At 48.7% G+C, this 12,497-nt stretch overlaps 1 protein-coding gene across 2 annotated transcripts in view; it reads right to left on the minus strand.

The window, feature by feature from the left end:
• Positions 1–12,497, minus strand: part of CDH23 (cadherin related 23) — a 1,769,196-nt gene that overhangs the window by 1,326,318 nt on the left and 430,381 nt on the right. The window lies entirely within an intron of this gene.

Below are 12,497 nucleotides of genomic sequence, written 5' to 3' on the forward strand. Positions count from 1 at the left end.
TGCAAAATCGCTCCACGATTCGGGTGCCATAGAAAGTAACCTGGATCACAAGGGTGCCCCACCATTTGCGGCATTTTGGAATCGCAGGCAGAATCGTGCCGATTCCTCCCGCGATCCAGAAGTCCATAGTATAAATGGAGCCTTAAACCTCGTACAGGGGTTCGGACTTTCTGACTGGAAATGTTCAATGACAGGCTGTTGGCGGAAAATCCATATGTATGCTCCATCGGACAATTTGGATTTTCTGCGGACAAATATTTGATAGCAGGTTTTCAAATTTTCTGCAAGCAAATGTGTGTTTTCGGATTTGCTCAGCGTGTGTACACAAGTCTGTCGGACAAAAGTCCAGAGTACAAACACGCATTCTTGAAAGCAAGGATGAGCTGGAAACGGTCCGTCTTGTAAACCAGCATTTGTAATGAAGAATTAACATTCGTAACGTGGCAAATTATGAAATCTCCAAATGCAGCGCACAATTCTCTTCTTCTTTAATGGGATAATAATGAAGCTGCTTTGCTGGTGATACTGATGGAGTTATTGCAAACACATTTTCAAAGGCTTTTTTTTTCTAGTGACATCAAGAATATTATTATTATTATGCTCTTTTATTTATTTTTTTGGGCAAGTTACCACAACACCATTAGCCCGTATTTTATAAGATCAAAGATATGACTATGTTGGTGTCCTTTGTTAATTTTACATTGTATTTTCTAAAATATAACTGCCTACTCCCAAACTGTCATTTGAAGTAAAACACATAGCCAAGTATTATTCTACACATTTTTTTATTGTGCATTAAAAAAAGAAAACAAATAAAATTAGACATGCTATCTGCCAATAGAACTTAACCAAAAAATGCATTCGATGCATCCAAAAATATGGCAAATATACCAAATCAAATCATTATTCAACCATAAAAATTATGTCAAAGCAACAACACCAAGGCCAATAATAAATAACATGTTATCTCCACCGATTCCACAACATGTCTGTTTGACAAATGGCCGTTTCAGAAACAAATTGAAAAGCATGAAATGAAAATTGCGAATCAACACTCACCAAACTTCTATTAAAATGAAATTAACAGAAGGAGCCCAAAGGGTGGCGCTAAAGGGCTGAAAAACAACGTAGTACATCACTACATTTGTATTTGTTGGCCAACAATTGTGTGGCCATGTGCATGCAAGACTAGTGATGGCCGAACGGTTCGCCCGGCGGTCGTTTCGCGGCGAATTTCCGACATTCGCGGTCCGCACGTTCGAACGCCTTTTTCCGTCGTTCGCCGCGGCGGACTTACGTGTTTAATGTATACAAGAACTTTAACCTTTGGTGACACGTTTATCATGTGATACAGGACAGCCAATTGAGACATGACAGCACATGGACACTTGTACATTCCCCCTAACCTATAAATACACCCGATCCGGTGGCCATTTTACATTCTTTCTTCTGTTAAGATAGGGACAGGTTCCTGTGTGGAGTAGGGAGAGATAAACCACTAGCTATTTGGTACACAAAAGTTCTTTTCAGGACTGGTATAGGTGTTAGGTGTTGATAGGTTTGCTGTGCTGCTGATTCTTGCAGCAGCCTGAGTGTCTTTTGTTAGTTTAGAGAAAGGGAAAGGACGGTGTATGCTACAGGGACAGCCAGATTAGTCTTTCATCATCATCATCATCATCATCATCATTAGCTGTTACTATCAAGGTCCACAAAAGAGCTGTTCCAGTAACCACTAATCGTTCTCTTTTTTTGCCAATTTGTATAGGGACAGGAAGGAAGCAGTGTTGTCAGGCAGTGAGGGTAATTTTAAAGACTTGCTGTTATTATTAGTTCCACAAAGGTTCTTTTCAGGACTGGTATCAGTGGTACAGTAATAGGCTTGTACATGTATAATATTCTTTCTTCCAAATATAGAAAGGATATTATACTTGACTGCTGCCCTTCTGCTGCAGTCTGCTAAACATTCACAACTCACTTGTTCCACAAAAGTTCTTATAAGGACTGGTAACTTGGTATAGGGTGCTACGGTACATAGGCTTGAGTGCGGTACAGTCTGCTGTTCTGTAAGGACCGCTATCGGTCCACAATAGATAGGGTTGACGTGCACCACTGCTGACCGCTGCCCTATACTGCAGCAGTCCTTCAGCGGTATAGGGACTGACGTACAGTCTGCTAATCACTAACACACAACCTGCTTGTTCCACAAAAGTTCTTATAAGGACTGGTAACTTGGTATAGGGTGCTACGGTACATAGGCTTGAGTGCGGTACAGTCTGCTGTTCTGTAAGGACCGCTATCGGTCCACAATAGATAGGGTTGACGTGCACCACTGCTGACCGCTGCCCTATACTGCAGCAGTCCTTCAGCGGTATAGGGACTGACGTACAGTCTGCTAAAAACTAATACACAACCTGCTTGGTCCACAAAAGTTCTTATAAGGACTGGTAACTTGGTATAGGGTGCTACGGTACATAGGCTTGAGTGCGGTACAGTCTGCTGTTCTGTAAGGACCGCTATCGGTCCACAATAGATAGGGTTGACGTGCACCACTGCTGACCGCTCACCTATACTGCAGCAGTCCTTCAGCGGTATAGGGACTGACGTACAGTCTGCTAAACACTAATACACAACCTGCTTGTTCCACAAAAGTTCTTATAAGGACTGGTAACTTGGTATAGGGTGCTACGGTACATAGGCTTGAGTGCGGTACAGTCTGCTGTTCTGTAAGGACCGCTATCGGTCCACAATAGATAGGGTTGACGTGCACCACTGCTGACCGCTCACCTATACTGCAGCAGTCCTTCAGCGGTATAGGGACTGACGTACAGTCTGCTAATCACTAACACACAACCTGCTTGTTCCACAAAAGTTCTTATAAGGACTGGTAACTTGGTATAGGGTGCTACGGTACATAGGCTTGAGTGCGGTACAGTCTGCTGTTCTGTAAGGACCGCTATCGGTCCACAATAGATAGGGTTGACGTGCACCACTGCTGACCGCTCACCTATACTGCAGCAGTCCTTCAGCGGTATAGGGACTGACGTACAGTCTGCTAAACACTAATACACAACCTGCTTGTTCCACAAAAGTTCTTATAAGGACTGGTAACTTGGTATAGGGTGCTACGGTACATAGGCTTGAGTGCGGTACAGTCTGCTGTTCTGTAAGGACCGCTATCGGTCCACAATAGATAGGGTTGACGTGCACCACTGCTGACCGCTGCCCTATACTGCAGCAGTCCTTCAGCGGTATAGGGACTGACGTACAGTCTGCTAAACACTAATACACAACCTGCTTGGTCCACAAAAGTTCTTATAAGGACTGGTAACTTGGTATAGGGTGCTACGGTACATAGGCTTGAGTGCGGTACAGTCTGCTGTTCTGTAAGGACCGCTATCGGTCCACAATAGATAGGGTTGACGTGCACCACTGCTGACCGCTCACCTATACTGCAGCAGTCCTTCAGCGGTATAGGGACTGACGTACAGTCTGCTAATCACTAACACACAACCTGCTTGTTCCACAAAAGTTCTTATAAGGACTGGTAACTTGGTATAGGGTGCTACGGTACATAGGCTTGAGTGCGGTACAGTCTGCTGTTCTGTAAGGACCGCTATCGGTCCACAATAGATAGGGTTGACGTGCACCACTGCTGACCGCTGCCCTATACTGCAGCAGTCCTTCAGCGGTATAGGGACTGACGTACAGTCTGCTAAACACTAATACACAACCTGCTTGGTCCACAAAAGTTCTTATAAGGACTGGTAACTTGGTATAGGGTGCTACGGTACATAGGCTTGAGTGCGGTACAGTCTGCTGTTCTGTAAGGACCGCTATCGGTCCACAATAGATAGGGTTGACGTGCACCACTGCTGACCGCTGCCCTATACTGCAGCAGTCCTTCAGCGGTATAGGGACTGACGTACAGTCTGCTAAACACTAATACACAACCTGCTTGGTCCACAAAAGTTCTTATAAGGACTGGTAACTTGGTATAGGGTGCTACGGTACATAGGCTTGAGTGCGGTACAGTCTGCTGTTCTGTAAGGACCGCTATCGGTCCACAATAGATAGGGTTGACGTGCACCACTGCTGACCGCTGCCCTATACTGCAGCAGTCCTTCAGCGGTATAGGGACTGACGTACAGTCTGCTAAACACTAATACACAACCTGCTTGGTCCACAAAAGTTCTTATAAGGACTGGTAACTTGGTATAGGGTGCTACGGTACATAGGCTTGAGTGCGGTACAGTCTGCTGTTCTGTAAGGACCGCTATAGGTCCACAATAGATAGGGTTGACGTGCACCACTGCTGACCGCTCACCTATACTGCAGCAGTCCTTCAGCGGTATAGGGACTAAGAGTTTTGTCACAGGGTCATTTAAAAAATGACATGCAGAGGAAGAGGCAGGCCCTTCCGCAGGGGTGGTAGGGGTAGGGCAGGAGCAACAGGCTTGAGCCAAAGTGGGAAGTTGCAGAAGGTGCGTTCAATTACTTTAAAGGATGCACCAGACTTGGTTGAGTGGCTCGCTCAGCCTTACTCTTCTGCACCCTCCTCATCCTCTCGATCTGCACCCTCTTCTTCACTCTCTGCTATGTGCACCCCCAAAGACACTACCACCAACAACACGACCACCACCACCACCACCACATACCTTCCGCTTGAGTCACTGGAATTATTTTCCGATCCATATCAAGAGGACATTTCTGATGCGCAGCCACTCTTGGTATTGGATCAGGAAGAGGAGGTAGCAACAAGCGCTACTCAGCAGTCTGACGCCAGTACCCAGATCAGCCCAAGGAGGAGGTTGGTCCCCGGTGTTGCTGCCTACTCCGAGATCTCTACTTATAGCGGTGGGGAAGGTGACGTTGATGATGACGTGTCTAGTGATGTCACGTGGGTGCCCACAAGAGAGGAAGAGGAGGGGAGTTCAGAGGGAGATATGGACCAGCAGATAGGGAGGAGAAGCAGCAATGACTTACATTGCACAGCAGGGACAAAGCAGACTGCAAATGTATCAGGAGCGAGTCATCGACCATGTACGGTCACATCTGGCGCTCCCAGGACACCGGCACATGGCTCCGCAGTGTGGGCTTTTTTTAACGTGTCCGCTGCTGACAATAGCGTTGCCATCTGCAATCTTTGCAGTCAACGCGTTAGTCGCGGTAAGCCCAATACTCACCTAGGGACGACCGCCTTAAGAAGGCACATGAGCAGCCATCACCGAGCCCAGTGGGAGCAACGGAACACACAAAGCCACACTGCAGGCTCTCACCGTCCAGCCTCGTCTTCTACTTCTCCTTCTCCTCTCTCCTCACAATTGTCCTCCACTCCACCTTCCATCACGCCAAGCTCACATTTTTCTGCAAAAAGGCAGGCTTCCGTGGGCCTAATGTTTGAGCGTAAAAAAATGATGATGCCGGATAACCCTCTTGCCCAACGGTTGGCGGCTGGCTTGTCAGAACTCATAGCCCGCCAACTACTGCCATATAAACTGGTGGACTCGGAGGCCTTTCGCAAATTTGTGGCCATTGGAACACCACAATGGAAGGTCCCAGGAAGGAAGTATTTCTCAGAGAAGGGCATCCCAGAGCTATATGGCCATGTTCAGCGGCAAGTGAATGTATCTCTGGCACACAGTGTCGGTGCCAAGATACATCTGACCACAGACACGTGGTCTAGCAAACACGGGCAGGGAAGGTATATCAGTTTTACTGCCCACTGGGTGAACCTTCTGACGGCCGTCAAGCATGTAACCCGTGGCACCCGTGTAGATTTGGTTTTACCGCCACGGATTGCATGCAGGCCTGACTCTTCTTCTCCTCCTCCTACTCCATCCTCCTCCCTCTCCTCCTCAGCTGCCTCCTCCTTTTCCGCTGCTAGCGTCTCTTCCACTGCACCGCCCAAGCTCCCCAGAACCTATTCCACATGCCAGGTGAGACGTTGCCATGCCGTGCTGCGTCTGTTGTGCCTGGAAGCAAAGAGCCACACTGGCCCGGCACTCCTTTCAGCTTTGCGTTCACAGGCAGATGAGTGGCTAACACCGCTCAATTTGACAGTTGGTAAAGTGGTGTGTGACAACGGTGCCAATCTGCTTAGCGCATTGAAACAGGGCAAAATCACGCACGTGCCGTGCATGGCACACGTCTTAAACTTGGTCGTGCAGCGATTCCTTGTCAAATACCCTGGGGTCCAGGACATCTTGCGGCAGGCAAGGAAAATCTCGGCCCATTTCAGAAGATCTTACACGGCCATGGCTCGCCTTGCTGACATTCAGCGGCGACACCATCTGCCGGTCAGACGTCTTATTTGCGATTGCCCGACGCGATGGAACTCAACCTTCTATATGCTTGATAGGCTGCTCCAGCAGAAACGTGCAGTTAACGTCTACCTGTATGAACTCTGCGAAAGAAACGGTTCTGGGGAGCTGGGTTTTTTTTCACCGCGCCAGTGGCTGCTCATGCGCGACACATGCAGACTTCTGCGGCCATTTGAGGAGATCACCAAACTGGTCAGTCGCAGCCATGGCGCCATCAGTGACATGGTACCTTATGCCTTCTTTCTGGAGCGTGCATTGCGTCGTGTCATTGATCAGGCTGTGGAGGAGCAGGAGCGGGAAGATGAGGAAGTCGCAATGCTGGATGAATTCCCAGGGGGGGCTACTCTATCTGAGACAAGTCAACAACAGGAGTCTGATGAGGAGTCAGAGGAGGATGGTGCCGGGGCGGATGAGCAGGAGCAAGAAGAGCATGCTTTAAACCTTTCTGGGATCCCTGTTGTGCGAGGATGGGGAGAGGAGAATGAAGAGGACGACATTATCCTGGATGATGAGCAGGAGCCAGGCCACCACACCGCTTCCACTTTAGTGCAAATGGGGGCCTTCATGCTCCAGTGTTTTAATAGGGACCCCCGTATAAAAAGCATGAGGGTCAAGGACCAGTACTGGGTGGCAACGTACTTAGACCCCCGGTACAAACACAAAATGGCGGAAATGTTACCGCCGTCGCAGAGGGCTGTCAGAATGCAGCACTTCCAGGCCTTGCTTCGAGAAATGCTGCATTCTGCTTTTGCGTGCGCTGGCAGAGGAGCAATTCCCACTCCCAGAGAAGGATTTGCGGGTACCAATCCAACAGCGCCTGCAAGAAGAGGCCGGTTTGAAGATGTGTTGGTGACTTCGGATATGAGGTCATTCTTTCAGCCGACCCATCGACAGGTGTCATCCGGATCCAGCATCAGGGAACGCCTAGACCGTCAGGTGTCCGACTACATTGGGTTAACGGCCGATGTGGACGCTCTGAGGAGTGATGAACCCCTAGACTACTGGGTGGGCAGGCTTGACCTCTGGCCAGAGCTTGCCCAATTTGCAATCGAACTGTTGGCTTGCCCCTCATCCAGTGTCCTGTCCGAAAGGACGTTCAGCGCAGCAGGGGGGATTGTGACCGATAAGCGTACTCGCCTAGCTCACCACAGTGTTAACTACCTCACATTTCTAAAAATGAATGAGGCATGGATCTCGGAGGAATTCAACACATGTGACCAGTAGACCATGTATATGTCTATAAACTATTTTTTTAATCAAGCACACAGACCTTCTTAATTCATTTGGCTCACTTCCTTGACCCAAAAAAGCACACCGTACTATATGCCCCTACCCTCCTCTTTGAAGAGGTTGAGCGGTGTCATATTTCTACTGGGGCTGCTTATGATATCCCTGTGCTGTGCTGACTTCCTCCTGGGGGTTCTTATTATGAAGGGATCACACTATCCCTGTGCTGTGCTGACTTCCTCCTGGGGGTTCTTATTATGAGGGGATCACACCATCCCTGTGCTGTGCTGACTTCCTCCTGGGGCTGCTTACGGTGCTGCTGTCAGTGCTGTATGTCACGGTGCTGCTGTCAGCGCTGTATGTCACGGTGCTGCTGTCAGCGCTGTATGTCACGGTGCTGCTGTCAGCGCTGTATGTCACGGTGCTGCTGTCAGCGCTGTATGTCACGGTGCTGCTGTCAGCGCTGTATGTCACGGTGCTGCTGTCAGCGCTGTATGTCACGGTGCTGCTGTCAGCGCTGTATGTCACGGTGCTGCTGTCAGCGCTGTATGTCACGGTGCTGCTGTCAGCGCTGTATGTCACGGTGCTGCTGTCAGCGCTGTATGTCACGGTGCTGCTGTCAGCGCTGTATGTCACGGTGCTGCTGTCAGTGCTCTGTATTACGGTGCTGCTGTCAGATGCCTCTATCACGGTGCATGTGTCATTCCGGTATGTCACGCTGCTGGTGATCATCTCCTGCACCCTCTTCTTTGCCTACCCTGGTCCCTGACCTTCCCTCTCCTCCATTGCCTTCATTAGCTCCATAGTCCTGAATTGTTAGAACAATTTCCCAAATAAAATAAAAATGCTTGTAGTTATCGATCCCAAATTCACCTCATACATGTATTATGTCATTGTCCAGATGGTGGGACTACGTTTTACCCCCTAATAATTACCACGTGGCCGCAAATTCGACATGAAGGTTTGCAAAGTTCGCCTCCCATTGAAGTCAATGGGGCCCGCGGCGAACGGTCGGTTTCGCGAACGTTTGGGTCCGTTCGCATTTCGCGTTCGCGAAACGTCCCGTCGGAAGTTCGTCCATCACTATGCAAGACAAGTTTGGGCCAAAGCCCTTCGGACAAAATTCCACAGTTTTGTTGGCGAACAATCGGATCGTGTGTACGAGGCTTTAGGGAAAATTTTATGTTTACCCTTACAAAAGCAGCCATTAAATTAAGTAATGCCATTTTCAAATATTATATAGTGTTCATCTCAAAAATTTAAAAAATGTTCATCTCAAAAATGAAACGGAAGATAGACATGTACATAAAATTGGGCACAATTACTTCATTAAAAATTTAGCATTCATTTGGACAACAGCTCAAATCTCAATGAAATAGAGTCCTACCTGCCAAAAAGTTTGTAATTGGTTAATCCAAACTTGTGATTTCATCTGTGCACGATTGGATAATTAAAGTGAATATTCACACACTATACTGTGTGAAGATTTTCAACTCTTTTAATAAACTAGTCTCAAGGAGTCAACATCATTTGGTGACTGGGAACGCTGGCTTTTTAAACCAAGATAGGCATGTTTTTACTTCTACCATGTGAGTGATATTTTATATCGTTTATTAACCACTTAAGGACCAAGCCCATTTTTGACACTTGTTGTTTACAAGTTAAAAATCAGTATTTTCTGCTAGAAACTTACTTAGAACATATATAGATTTTAGAAAAGATTCTGGAGAATAAAATTGCAGTTGTTGCAATATTTTATGTCACACAGTATTTGTTCAGCAGTCTTTCAAACGCATTTTTTTGTTTAAGTACACTTTTTGAATAAAAAAAAAAAGAAGCAAAACAGTAAAGTTAGCCCAATTGTTTTGTATATTGTGAAAGAGGATGTTATGTCAAGTAAATAGAAATAAAACATGTTACGGTTGAAAATTGCGTACACTCGTGCAATGGCGACAAACGGCAACACTTAAAAATCTCTATAGGCGATGTTTAAATTTTCTTTAACGGTTACCAGGTTAGAGTTACAGAGGAGTTCTAGTGGTAGAATTATTGCTCACATTCTGGCGACGATACCTTACATGTGCGATTTGTACACAGTTTACATTTGCGGGCGCGACTTACATATGCGTTTTATTTGCTTCGCGAGCATGCAGGGATTAAAAAATCTTTAGCTTTAAAAAAATATATATATTTTTATTATTATTGAATTTTTTTAACGATGTCCCTTTAAAAAAAATAAAAATCTGATCACTTTTATTGCTGTCACAAGTAATTTAAATGTAGCGGCCATAACCCTTTATAGGGCGGCCTTAATTAACTGGGCTTACCGGTTGCCTCCGCTTAGCTTGTCCTTTCACGTCTAGGGGTTCCCAGGGTTGATACCCAACAACTTGAATGCTGACACAAATAAAGTCTTTTTGAAAGGTTTTATTTTGCAGTGATAACATCCAATAACACAGTCTCTCATGGGAACAGAGGGCACGGGGTGAAGAACCCAGGCACCTTGAACTGCAGATCTAACAAAGTCTCTAGTTCCACCCAGAGAGTAGCCACTCACAGCTGAGTACTTCAAGGCTGAACAGATCACTAGCCAGAGATCATGGCAGTCAGCACGTTGACTCAAAACTTGAAACAATCCTATGAAGGTGTACAAGTTGTAACTAAGGGTGAACAGGAACCTTTTTCTTCAGTACCTGGAACGTTCTCTGTTTTCCCTAATAGTACTGGAAAAAGCATAGATTCGTCAATGTCCTTCCCAACTCAGTAACCAGGCACTTCTTAGGATGCCACTTGTCGGCCCTCCTCCGAAGAGTCCTACCCCGTTCACCTCCATGAGCTACAGTGCCCCTCCAAGCCGAGAGCACACCTGGACACAACTTTGAATCCTCCCTCAGTTACTGCGCCTCGGACCAGCCGGCTCTGAGACTCGGGAACAGAAGGATCCCTGCCCTAGACCAGACGGGTCTATTGGGGGATCTAACAGGAACATGTTGCAGGATGTCGAACACCCCGTGATTGGGACCCCTCATGGGGCTACCCCGGTCCTGGAACAAGAACGGGGCTCACGAACTCCTCTCCTGAACACGTGACCCACACATCTTAAGTACCCCTTCCCAGACTCCCCAGCGGGGCCTGGCACTCCCACTGATTGGTTCCGAGAAGGTTGATACACAAAACGTCCAACCAGGCCTGGTTCTGGCCTGTCATGTGCACCCCCCTGTTCACATGACCAGGCAGAACTTCTAACATAGCCCAGCCAGACTGATGTCAAGGCCAACCTACATAATTAACCCTCAGAACCCCTACCGTTCTGAGGCAAAAACTAAATTTTCATCTGCATGACACTTTGTCCAAAATGGCATCCGCTAAATAAACATCCTTTGTAACAGTAATAGGCGGTGACAGGTACTCTTTATGGAGAGATTGGGGGTTTAAAAGAACCCAAATCGGGGGCGTGTCCGGAGGTTAACAGCGGCAGACATCTAGTGCGAGAGCTCCGCGAATCCTACAGCCAAATCCGCCGCCATCCGCATCTGTTTGGACCTGTGGGGAGCCAGACACCTTACCCAGCTGACCGTCTGAGTGCCCTGTGGGGTTTGGAGCCAGTATTGCCCGAAGATCCTGCTCTGTACAGCCCGAGAGCCTTCTCTCCTGGACACTCACGGCCGCCATTTTGGAGATCGGAGGCCCGCCGACACTGGCCTTCCTCCGCACAAACCGGGAGGTAGGGGACCCTCATCCACACTAGCATCCTTATCCTGCATCCTCTCTGCACCCTCCGGTGGCCCGGCTGAGCTCCGGGGGCGCTCGTGGAGGCCGCAGTCTGGTCCAGCCTAGTGCGGCCTAGTGGGACCTGTGGATCCCCGGTGTGTCCTATAGTGCGCATCCCGCGGAGGGCGGTGCGGCCGGCCTGACCCTGGCTTGGAGGAGCAGGGCGTCCCTCTCTTCACCCAAACAAGAATCCATCCCTGGTCTATGTAGTGCGGGGAGGGAAGGGGAACGGACCTAGGCCTGAAGAAGCAGCCATCTTGCTCCACCCGAACACTTGTGGCTAGGTGATATAGCGACCATCTTGCTACACCCGGGCGCGGGGCTGCCGCTCGCCTATAGCCACGTCAAGCCCCTCTCTTGCCTGATGGAGATACCCAGGCTGCCATACCACTGTCTATAGTGTGGTGCATCAAAAACTTAGCCCCCAAAGTGCCTGCACAGAAGTAACACGGCCCCTGGCCTAGCAGTGGCCATCTTGCTCCACCTGGCTTCTGGCTTCTTGCAGTTATAGCAGCCATCTTGCTCCACCCAGTGCTGTCATTCCTGCCTGGCCACAGTCCGCCCCCCTCCTCGGCCCCAAGAGCACCCCAGACTGCTATACCACTGCCCTACAGCGCATATTCCAGCTCCCCCCTGCTCTCACAAACGCCTGATAGGAGGGCTGCTCCCAATTCCAATCCTGTGGCCAGCTTCCTCCACCCGGACACTAACGCTGCAACAAGAGCCCACTTCCACCGCCAACACGGACCGCATTAGCTGCTTTACCACTTCACCCATGGGTGCGTGTGGCTGTTGATGGCCGGCTGACGATATGTACCGCTGAGCTCTGTGCTACCCCGACAACTGCAGGCTGTGTTCCCCACTAATCATACCCGACTTGCTGATGGCGGCTTCCAGCTCTCATCCTGCTGACTTTGCTGAACTACAACAAGGCACTATCCAACGTTACCTACTCCGTACAACCTCACAAGAGTCCCGTGCAGGGAAAGACAAACTCTCGACAAGCCGAACCCCAGGCAAACTGAAGCCTCCTCCCCCGACTACAGCGTCTTTCCCTACCACTGGGAACAACTCGGTTGCTCAGCCGAATCCCCCGATGGACCCTCCATATCCCCTGACCGGATTTGCACTGTCCCCTACCACAAACTTAGCCGTTGTTCCAGAAGAGATGCCTTCCTC

The sequence above is a fragment of the Lithobates pipiens genome, unplaced genomic scaffold (assembly GCF_037356315.1).
Source record: "Lithobates pipiens isolate NorthernLeopardFrog02 unplaced genomic scaffold, aLitPip1_a1.2 Scaffold_25, whole genome shotgun sequence".
In the NCBI taxonomy this organism is placed as follows: Eukaryota; Metazoa; Chordata; class Amphibia; order Anura; family Ranidae; genus Lithobates; species Lithobates pipiens.